Raw genomic sequence first — 12,024 nt, 5'->3', positions numbered from 1 at the left:
ATTTCTATCCCCTAGCTTGGGGTGGGGTTTTTTTTTTTTTTGGGACTAATTTAATTATAGCACACCTACATACCAATGTGATATGTCCTGTAACTTGCCTCACATGCTGTCCAGTTCATTATGCTAGCCTTAATGTTATCATCCTACACTGTGTATTATAACGATATGTTTACATGCCTATAGCTGCATAACTAGTACTTGCTGTGCTAGGACCAAGATTTGAGCTATGAGCAGTAAGTGGTTAGACTCTAGGGCTGGGTAATGTAGCGAGGTGAGATTTAGATATATATTAGTGTTCCATTTACCTCAATGCGCATTGTTATTTCACACTGCATAGTATATTTTCCTATTCCTTATCTGCTCTGCACATGGGCTTAGTGTTACAAATGACTTTAGTTGTACAAATAGTTTCTTATCTTTCCTGTAAGTTTTTCAAGAGATAGATCTGCATAACAATGTGTACAACACCCCCAATATGTTCCCTCATGAGCTCAATGGTGGCTTATGTCACCGTTATCCATGTTGCCTACAGCAACCTAATTTACTTTAAGAAGCGCTATTTAACTATCTGTATTCTGTATCAGTAGTAGTGATCTAGAGACCAGCAGTTCTAACCTACTATCAGTATGCCAGTTGCTAGCCTAGGATATAAGATAGTAATAGTTAGATAAGTCCATCCTAGCACAGACCTAAGATAGATATACGAACATACCCTATGAGTCTCATGTTTAGCTACCTATCTGAGGGTAGCTCATGGTATCGGCTGCTTTTTGCACAGATGTGATAAAGTATGTATATATTCTTCTGAGCAGTTTTATAACACTCACTGACGTGAGAACTTATGTTAATGTGGTCTTCACTGGGTACAAAGTATTAACCCTTGGTATTGCCTAAAGCCCATTTCAGCTATAATAGTTTCGCCTGTGGTGCAGGTCAATGTATATGGAGAACAATATCATTAATCTACTAGTCGCTACTCCGCCCCCCCCCCCCCCCCCCCCCCTCTTATGCGGTAAGAGATGTGTAATTTCCTCTCCTCCGCATTCACACTCTGACAGAGTTACGTAGTCTCTGTCCTACCCGTAGGGCCTTTGCTTAAGATTGTACCTACATGCGTGTAAGAATGGCGCTGCGGATCTAGTATTGAACATTACACCTCATTACTATTCTGTGTTCTAAAGTTTGCGAAATGTCCATCCTTGTAATTTTTGTTACATATCAGCTCATGTATATATTTAATGTATGTGTTTGAGTCCTTGTTGGGATGCTTAGAGGTAAGAGGATATAAGGTAGCCAACACAAGCGTTTCCTGAGTTCTTCATAGACTTAGATCCTGCTGGCCTGAGTACTAATCAACAAGGGGAAAATAATACTGTTGTGTTTTTATACATATATATATATATATATATATATATATATATATACATACATACATATATATATATACACTCTTTTCTACATATAGCTTCCTAGTTTTTATATATTTCACTCATATCACTGTGTTATATTGTTTACTGTCTAATATCCCTCTGAAGAAGGACATTTTTAAATTTCATTGCCCTCCCTATAGTTTGGTTAATTTCTGGACCCAAGTGTGGTCCTTGTGACATAAGAGGGTGACAGGTTGGTATAGGCCCAAAAGTGGCCTTTCTTTTGTTTAAAAACTCCCCAGCTTAGTAGTGCATCTAGACCCAAAAGAGGTCTCTGTTGTCATGGATAATTGGGGACAAAAATGAGGGGAGTAGTGGGTTTGCTCTTACAATAATGTACCACGGTCTATATAACCAGCAATTTGATATTTTTGTTGTGAATTTCTTGCCATTTGAGCAAACTGTTTGTATGTTTTTGTTTCCCTCAATAAAAATAAAATATTTAAAAAAAAAAAAAAAAAAATACCCCAGGGAACACCATACCCCGTCTGAAGAAAAAACAGACTACACCGGGAAGTAAGACCAGCCCGTAGAATGGGTCGAAGGCCCACACAAAAATCCCAACCCAAGGGGAAGAGAACACCCCATACAGAAGTCCAACTCCAAAGAGCAATAGGGCATAACAGAACTGAGAAGGTTCTAAGCCCAACTGGCTATAATACCTACACTTCCATAACCGAGGGGAAAACATCAGGGACAAAGTCACCCAAAGAGCAAGTCAATAAGGCTAGGCCTCAAAATCTCCTCAGAGTACCAACCCAGAGGACAACATCCAGGGAAGGCAAATGCATAACATCCCTATCCAGGAAACAACCCCTAGACATAGCTAGGATAAGAAAAATAGCCAATATCCCAATAAGGAACATAAACACCCAGAAAAAGGAGCCAGCAGGGCCCTCCCATATGGTTCCTCAACCGTTAAGGAGAAAATATACCCAGACCAGAGATCTCGACCCTAAGTAAGAGTCCCCCAAAAAGGAACAATTCCAATAGCCATGGGAAGGCAAGACCGCCCAAAACGGCGGCAAAGAGGTCCAAAACCTCCAATCCTCAACCCAAGCTGAAGAATCGGAACCTACAGAGTGGACGGACTGAAACTCCACCGAGTCCCAAACGACCAGCTTGGAGCCGATGAGGACTGAACCAGTCCCCCATGCCCCACGGACCCGCAGGTCCTTACAGAATGCTTAGTTGAAACTTGTAAAAACAAGATAATAAACAAACACAAACAGTAATGCAAGCACTCAGCTCCAAAACTGGACCCGTCAGGACAACTTCCGTAGAAGTAACCAGTGTGATCATGAAATCGCGAGTATCGATTCCAGAAGAGAAAATTCCCGAAATAATATAAAACAAAACATGAGCGTGTAAAATAAAATAAAAAACATCCTAACTGGATTAAAAGAAAAGACAACCCGTAGGTTAACACCCAATGACAACAGGCACACCCGCAGGACCAGCCCAACAGAAACCCGCCAGACCAAGCTCAGGATAGAAAAAGATACTCAAATCAGATTATAAAAAGATTACTTCATCCCCTTATAATTAATTCTGAGAGCTATTTGGAGAGGAAGACCCAGAACCCCTATATCCATTAAGTATGGGATCCTCCAAAAAAGCCAAAATGTGCAGAAGCAGAACACGAAGGCGTGCCAGTCTCTACCGAAAAGCACAACACACCTCCATCGTAGCCTCAGGACCAGTCACTCCCCCGGAAAATTGAACGGGCCATCCCATGCCTAGGAAACCCGGGTTGACATAACACGAACACAATCTTAAGCAGACATCTGGAAGCTGTAGATGTGCCAATGCCATAAGAATTTGGATACGGAAATGTGCCGCAACCTCCGGAGGGAACAAACCACCCTCCAGGGAAGGATAAGCATAATCTGGGTCACCCGCACATGTAGCAACAGAAAGGGACAGAACCCCCAGAGGTGGATTGCTCAGTGACCCCTTGATTCCCTTGTCCCGAGGAATTGGGCCCACTAGAACATCAGAGTTTTCCATAACTGGGAAGGAATAAAAAACGTTTGGACTAAATTAGACAAATAAATCTAAAACGGCACCTTACACTCCCAATGTCTGGGGCACTCACCACCTCCTAGCACCAGACACCAGTGTGCCAGAATCTTTCCGTCGCCACACGGTCAGGAATGTGGAACTGGAGAAGCAAAAACGTGACCACGCCTGGTCACAAGGTAGGCCGTACAGTCCAAAAAAAGCGCACCCGACCGTAAAGGCTGTGTCACTACCAAGGCCGTTATGTCCCACAAGGCCTCAAGCCAAAGTAACACTAGACATAAGCAGGTCGAATCACATAAAAAACATGATTAAAAAAAAACAACCCTGTTCAATAACTCCCCTTAGGAGATATTAACCATTGATTCCAAGATACAAAGGAGCCTCACTTAGACCCTAATTTATAGTTAGTCCCGAAAGGTGGTAGCCTCTCGGGAAAAACATAAGTAATACTATACATTCATGAGAAAGTAAAATGAAACGATCTTACCGGAATCTACGCCGTGGAACAGGAACACGACCCTTCAAGTGTGACAGATAGTAGCATCGCCTATGCCATGGACTTGAGAGAAGAAAAGCAGGCAGCAAAACTCATCAACGCTGATTGCTTGTGGAGCTGTTAATGAGTCAGGATGGTTTTGCAGAAAAACTCTTCCTGCATCTCCGGACTCTAACTTTCATCCATGCTCTCACTGAAAGGCTGATAGGACTAATCAAAACTCCAGTCCCATGCCGAAGAGTACTACCCTCCATCCATCGAAAACTTCTGACACTTCTCTGCCAACTTCCTGTGATGAAAGGCAAAGAATGACTAGGGGATGAGGGGAGTGGGAGGAGTATTTGAGACTTTGGCTGGGGTATCTTTCCCAAAAGTAATGAATGCAGCTGTGGACTCTTTCCATTTATGAAGAAAAAACTTTTTTTCGCTGTGCACGTCTAACATAAATTACACTTTACCCACCCCATGTCCAGGGGGTGGGGTTTAATAATATTGAGATGGAATCTGTAAGACCCCTATGGTTAATTACCCTCACTCCATGTGGACTGTGGGTTAATTCCCAATAGGAGTAGTGGCTATAAACCTCACAATAACACAATTTATGCTTACCTGATAAATTTATTTATCTTGTGGTGTATCCAGTCCACGGATCATCCATTACTTGTGGGATATTCTCATTCCCAACAGGAAGTTGCAAGAGGACACCCACAGCAGAGCTGTAATATAGCTCCTCCCCTAACTGTCATAGCCAGTCATTCGACCGAAAACAAGCCGAGAAAGGAGGAACCATAGGGTGCAGTGGTTACTGTAGTTTAAATTTAAAAATTACCTGCCTTAAAATGACAGGGCGGGCCGTGGACTGGATACACCACAAGAGAAATAAATTTACCAGGTAAGCATAAATTGTGTTTTCTCTTGTAAGGTGTATCCAGTCCACGGATCATCCATTACTTGTGGGATACCAATACCAAAGCTAAAGTACACGGATGAAGGGAGGGACAAGGCAGGAACTTAAATGGAAGGAACCACTGCCCGTAAAAGCTTTCTCCCAAATATAGCCTCCGTAGAAGCAAAAGTATCAAATTTGTAAAATTTTGAAAAAATATGAAGCAAAGACCAAGTCGTCGCCTTGCAAATCTGATCAAAAGAAGCCTCATTTTTAAAGGCCCAAGTGGAAGCCACAGCTCTAGTGGAATGAGCTGTAATCCTTTCAGGAGGTTGCTGTCCAGCAGTCTCATACGCTAAGCAGATTAAGCTTCTTAGTCAAAAAGAAAAAGAGGTTGCCGAAGCCTTTTGACCTCTCCTCTGTCCAGAGTAGACAACAAACAAAGCAGATGTTTGACGAAAATCTTTAGTAGCTTGTAAGTAAAACTTTAAAGCACGGACCACGTCCAAATTGTGTAACACAAGGATGGAACAACAATCTCTTGATTGATATTCTTGTTAGATACCACCTTAGGTAAGAACCCAGGTTTGGTATGCAGGACTACCTTATCCGTATGAAAAATCAGATAAGGAGAATCACATTGTAAGGCAGATAGCTCAGAAACTCTACGAGCCGAGGAAATAGCTACCAAAAAAAGAACTTTCCAAGATAAAAGCTTGATATCTATGGAATGAAGAGGTTCAAACGGAACTCCTTGAAGAACCTTAAGAACCAAGTTTAAGCTCCATGGTGGAGCAACAGGTTTAAACACAGGCTTGATTCTAACTAAAGCCTGACAAAATGCCTGAACGTCTGGAACATCTGCCAGACGCTTAACTAGCTGACAATCCTTTTTCCAAACCTTCTTGGAGAAAAGATAATATCCTAGCAATCCTGACCTTACTCCATGAGTAACCCTTGGATTCACACCAATAAAGATATCTAAGCCATACCTTATGGTAAATTTTCCTGGTGACAGGCTTTCGTGCCTGTCTTAAGGTATCAATAACTGACTCGGAGAAGCCACACTTTGATAAAATCAAGCGTTCAATCTCCAGGCAGTCAGCCTCAGACTCAGATTTGGATGGTTGAAAGGACCCTGAAGTAGAAGGTCCTGTTTCAGAGGCAGAGACCATGGTGGAAAGGATGACATGTCCACTAGATCTGCATACCAGATCCTGCGTGGCCACGCAGGTGCTATCAGAATCACTGATGCTCTCTCCTGCTTGATCTTGGCAATCAGTCGAGGAAGCAGAGGAAACGGTGGAAACACATAAGCCAGGTTGAAAGACCAGGGCGCTGCTAGAGCATCTATCAGTGTCGCCTTGGGATCCCTGGACCTGGATCCGTAACACGGAAGGTTGGCGTTCTGGCGAGACGCCATGAGATCCAGTTCTGGTTTGCCCCAACGATGAATCAGTTGTGCAAATGCCTCCGGATGGAGTTCCCACTCTCCCGGATGAAAAGTCTGACGACTTAGAAAATCCGCCTCCCAGTGCTCTACACCTGGGATATGGATAGCTGATAGGTGGCAAGAGTGAATCTCTGCCCAGCGAATTATTTTTTAAACTTCTAACATCTCTAGGGAACTTCTCGTTCCCCCTTGATGGTTGATGTAAGCTACAGTCGTGATGTTGTCCGACTGAAATCTGATATACCTCAGAGTTGCTAACTGAGGCCAAGCCTGAAGAGCCTTGGAATATCGCTCTTAGTTCCAGAATATTTAATGGAAGGAGAGACTCCCTCCTGAGTCCACGATCCCTGAGCCTTCAGGGAGTTCCAGACTGCACCCCAACCTAGAAGGCTGGCATCTGTCGTAACAATTGTCCAATCTGGCCTGCGAAAGGTCATACCTTTGGACAGATGGACCCGAGATAGCCACCAGAGAAGAGAATCCCTGGTCTCTTGGTCCAGATGCAGTTGAGAGGACAAATCTGTGTAATCCCCGCTCCACTGACTGAGCATGCATAGTTGCAACGGTCTGAGATGTAAGCGTGCAAACGGCACTATGTCCATTGCCGCTACCATTAAGCCGATTACTTCCATACACTGAACCACCGAAGGGCGCGGAATGGAATGAAGAACCCGGCAGGAATTTAGAAGCTTTGATAACCTGGACTCCGTCAGGTGAATTTTCATTTCTACAGAATCTATCAGAGTCCCTAGAAAGGAAACTCTTGTGAGGATAGAGAACTCTTTTCCTCGTTCACTTTCCACCCATGCGACCACAGAAATGCCAGTACTACGTCCGTATGAGACTTGGCAATTTGGAAGTTTGACGCCTGTATCAGGATGTCGTCTAAATAAGGGGCTACTGCTATGCCCCGCGGCCTTAGGACCGCCATAAGTGACACTAGAACCTTTGTAAAGATTCTTGGGGCTGTAGCTAATCCCAAGGGAAGAGCTACAACTGGTTATGCCTGTCTTAAAAGGCAAACCTGAGAAACCGATGATGATCTTTGTGTATCGGAATGTGAAGATAAGCATCCTTTAGATCCAGTGTAGTCATATATTGACCCTCCTGGATCAGTGGTAGGATGGTACGAATAGTTTCCATCTTGAACGACGGATCTTTGAGGAATTTGTTTAAGATCTTTAGATCCAAAATTGGTCTGAAGTTTCCCTCTTTTTTGGGAACCACAAACAGATTTGAGTAAAAACCCTGTCCCTGTTCCTCCTTTGGAACTGGATGGATCACTCCCATAACTAGGAGGACTCGTACACAGTGTAAAAATGCTTCTCTCTTTATCTGGTGTGCAGATAATTGTGAAAGGTGAAATCTCCCTTTTGGGGGGGAAGCTTTGAAGTCCAGAACATATCCCTGGGATATAATTTCCAACGCCCAGGGATCCTGAACATCTCTTGCCCACGTCTGGGCAAAGAGTGAAAGTCTGCCCCCTACTAGATCCGTTCCTGGATAGGGGGCCGTTCCTTTATGCTGTCTTAGAGACAGCAACAGGCTTTTTTACCTGCTTACCTTTTTTCCATGTCAGGTTTGGTCTCCAGACCGTCTTGGATTGAGCAAAAGTTGTTTATTATTAGAGGAAGTTGATGCCGCACCTGCCTTGAAGTTTTGAAAGGCACGAAAATTAGACTGTTTGGCCCTAGATTTGGACCTGTCCTGAGGAAGGGCATGACCTTTTCCTCCAGTGATATCAGCAATAATAATCTCCTTCAACCAGGCCCGAATAGGGTCTGCCCCTTGAAGGGAATGTTAAGTAGCTTAGATTTTGAAGTCACGTCAGCTGACCATGATCTAAGCCATAGCGCTCTGCGCGTCTGTATTGCAAAACCAGAATTCTTAGCCGTTAGTTTAGTCAAATGAACAATGGCATCAGAATAAAAGAATTGGCTAGCTTAAGTGCTCTAAGTTTGCCAAGTATGTCATCCAATGGAGTCGCTACCTGTAAAGCCTCTTCCAGAGACTCAAACCAGTAAGCCGCAGCAGCAGTGACAGGGGCAATGCATGCAAGGGGCTGTAGGATAAAACCTTGTTGAATAAATATTTTCTTAAGGTAACCTCTAATTTTTTATCCATTGGATCTAAAAAAAAAAACACAACTATCCTCGACAGGGATAGTAGTACGCTTTACTAGAGTAGAAACTGCTCCCTCCATCTTAGGGACTGTCTGCCATAAGTCCCATGTGGTGGCGTCTATTGGAAACATTTTTCTAAAAATAGGAGGGGAAGAGAACGGCACACCTGGTCTATCCCATTCCTTATTAATAATTTCTGTAAACCTTTTAGGTATTTGGAAAAACATCAGTACACACCGGCACTGCAAAATATTTATCCAGTCTACACAATTTCTCTGGCACTGCAATGGTATCACAGTCATTCAGAGCAGCTAAAACCTCCCTAAGCAACACGCGGAGGTGTTCAAGCTTAAATTTAAATGTAGAAATATTAGAATCAGGTATCTTTCCTGAGTCATTAACATCACCCACTGACTGAAGCTCTCTTTCCTCAGCTTCTGCATATTGTGAGGGCAGTATCAGACATGGTTCTTAAAGCGTCAGTATGCTCTGCATTTTGTCTCACCCCAGAGCTATCTCGCTTACCTCTAAGTTCAGGTAGTCTGGCTAATACCGCTGACAGTGTATTATCCATGACTGCCGCCATGTCTTGTAAAGTAAACGCTATGGGCGCCCTAAATGTACTTGGCGCCATTTGAGCGTGAGTCCCTTAAGCGGGAGTCAAAGGGTCTGACACGTGGGAAAAGTTAGTCGGCATAACTTCCCTCTCGTCAGATTCCTCTGGTGATACATTTTTTAAAGACAGAAAATGATCTTTATTGCATAAAATTAAATCAGTACATTTGGTACACATTCTAAGAGGGGGTTCCACCATGGCTTTTAAACATAATAAACAAGGAGTTTCTTCTATGTCAGACATGTTCATACAGAATAGCAATGAGACTAGCAAGCTTGGAAAACACTTTAAATCAAGTTAACAAGCAAATATAAAAAACGGTACTGTGCCTTTAAGAGAAACAAATTTTGTCAGAATTTGAAAAACAGTGAAAAAATGCAGTAAATCAAACGAAATTTTTACAGTGTGTATAATAGGCTAACAGAGCATTGCACCCACTTGCAAATGGATGATTAACCCCTTAGTTCAAAAAACGGATAAAAAAAAAACGAAATAGACGTTTTTTTAACAGTCACAAGCTGTGGCCCTACCTTCCCCAATAAACGACTTTGGAAAGCCTTTGGGCCCTTTAGAGATGTCCTATAGCATTCAGAGGGCCTTTGAGGGAAGCTGGATGTCACAGTTTGTAATTTTAACTGCACCAACTGTAACTTTTATACTACAACAGTGGAAATTGTTTCTAGTCAAAATTTAAGCCAGCCATGTGGAAAAAACTAGGCCCCAATAAAGTTTTATCACCAAAGCATATATAAAAACGATTAAACATGCCAGCAAACGTTTTATATTGTAAATATCATAAGGGTATTACCCCTGGGAGTAAGCATGATACCAGTCGTTATTAAATCACTGTATTCAGGCTTAACTTACATTAATCCGGTATCAGCAGCATTTTCTAGTGTTTTCCATCTCTAGAAAAAATTATAACTGCACATACCTGATAGCAGAATAAACTGCTCGCCATTCTCTCGCTGAAGTTACCTCATCTGTGTAATCCCCTCAGACATATGTGAGAATAGCAATGGATCTTAGTTACAACCTGCTAAGATCATAGAACCTCAGGCAGATTCTTCTTCTATTTACTGCCTGAGATAAAATAGCACAACTCCGGTACTATTTAAAAATAACAAACTTTTGATTGAAGAAAATAAACTAGCTATATTTTTTTTTTTTTTTTTTTTATAATAATTTTTATTGAGGTTTTTTGTCAAGATAAACATTTGGTAATTGCCAATATACAATAAAAAGATATCAGAAGAGTAATACAAAATTAGCTGCAAACATATGACAAATAGGCAAGCCAAACAGTTGAAAGACAATTACTTTCTCATATTATACAGTAAGCACCATAGTAGCTGAAGACCTACTACATGAATCGAGTAGCCGCTGTCAGGCCACGGGGCCAATGCGAATAGAACAGAGAGTAGGTGAACGTAAATAGGAGAGGGCCACTCATGGACCCTTGTTGAAAAAAACTCTTTTTTTTGTTTTCTAGGGTAATATACTGTCAAGCTCCTTTACTAGTAAATGGGTTTATGTTGAAACAATGGAACGCCTCCATAAAATTAGCTAACAACTATGTTAAAATAGCATGCGTAGGTGGTACACATTAGAGATCAGTCCTGCTGATCTAAACAGGGCATATAAACGCATTCCTATTATGTTATGAAGGGTTAGGTACTTGGGGAGCGATTAAGAGCTGTGACTTAGGTGCGGTATAGACGAGATAAACCGCCTTGTTAGTTCCCCTAGAATAGGGGATACATTAGTTTAGGGGGGGGGGAGGTGGTGTTTTTCATATTTTCAGAGTTATCTCACCGTTTAGGAGCATTAAAACAAAATAAAATGCACTTAGAACTATCTTCGCTATATAAAACATGAACAGGGAGAGCTTAAACACATAATGATATGCTATGCAAATACAATATAAAGAAATATGATACCTTACATATGCTGATAATAAAATAGCTGTACTTAAAACTGTGCGGCGGGCATATTAAGAAATGTGCTTGGGCACTATTATAACTGGGAATTCACACACTCTTGGTTGATGATAGACTGCAGGTATAGAACTGCCATAGCCCTGGTATGAGCTACAAAAGTAATAATACTATAACTAGCATTAAATAGAGTGGCTTGAACATTAGAGAAACTAAACAAGTATATAAACACGAAAAAAAATTCTCTTGCTTAAGGCAGACAAAACTGTGTCGGGGAACGTTTGCATATACATAACGGTGTCCAATGTTCAGGGAAGTTTTAGTAATATGAGCAAATTACATTTTCACAGAATGAGCTTGACACAAGGTAATATTGCTTAGACCCTAGTCATTAAACCAACAATGCAGAGAGAGGTTAAGTGCGAATTTAGTATCGTAGCTATCGTAGCAGTAATTCAGTACAGGGACCAGTGTTAATGCACACTTCCAAACAAATAATTGGGACTCATATAGTGGGAAAAAAAACATATATGTATAACAATCCCTGGCAATCTAGGTTGTAACTATATGGGTGGAAAAATAGTGAATAGATCCACTGCAGGGCATGGGCCCTATGCCCCGCAGCATTAGACATAAAGTTCTGACAGTCCATTAACAGATATATAGGCATCAAGAGCCCAATTCTATCCTTTCATCTTCCATTCCCATCAGGGATAAGAGTTTGGCTCCAAAAGATGTACATACCATGAACTAGCTTGGACTACTGTATAAGGATAGTGGTCTACAACTCTAGAGTTTGATACGTCAATATTAAACAGGTGGTCCCATATCTTAACAAAATGATCGATAACACAGTACATTTAAATTCAAAGTGTCAGGCTCTGAAATCATTAAAGAATGTAGGGTGGTCCCTAAATCAACACATTGGAGATTATAAAACATAATGCTGGGTAGGGATTAACAGATAAGGGCAAGCAAGCAGAAACGCTGAAAATAGTAAAAAGCAACTAAGCTGACACACAGTCCCAAAGCAGCGTTCCACGGATTTACCCCACACC

General features: G+C 41.8%; 1 long non-coding RNA gene across 2 annotated transcripts in view; it reads right to left on the bottom strand.

The window, feature by feature from the left end:
- The window catches only part of LOC128656565 (uncharacterized), a 327,667-nt gene that overhangs the window by 13,998 nt on the left and 301,645 nt on the right, over positions 1–12,024 (bottom strand). The window lies entirely within an intron of this gene.

This window comes from Bombina bombina, chromosome 4 (assembly GCF_027579735.1).
Source record: "Bombina bombina isolate aBomBom1 chromosome 4, aBomBom1.pri, whole genome shotgun sequence".
Lineage (NCBI taxonomy): Eukaryota > Metazoa > Chordata > Amphibia > Anura > Bombinatoridae > Bombina > Bombina bombina.
This window is presented reverse-complemented; position numbering and strand designations above follow the sequence as displayed.